Here is a 216-nt window from a genome sequence, read left to right as displayed (position 1 = left end):
CAGGATGGGAGCTGTGGAGCTGGGGGCACCCATGGGAGAGGGGCTGTGGGGCTGTGGGCACGCTGGGGACCCCACGGTGCCCCAGTGGTTTAGGAGGGGGCTGCAGGGTGCTGTGGGGAGGGTGGCTTTGCTGCACCCCCCATGCCCACCAGGGACCAGTTTGCCAAGTTCAGCCCAGGAGCTCTCCCAGAGCTGCTCTGGGTAAAGCTCCCCGCG

Source organism: Buceros rhinoceros, unplaced genomic scaffold, assembly GCF_000710305.1.
Source record: "Buceros rhinoceros silvestris isolate BGI_N320 unplaced genomic scaffold, ASM71030v1 scaffold32067, whole genome shotgun sequence".
Taxonomy (NCBI): domain Eukaryota; kingdom Metazoa; phylum Chordata; class Aves; order Bucerotiformes; family Bucerotidae; genus Buceros; species Buceros rhinoceros.
This window is presented reverse-complemented; position numbering follows the sequence as displayed.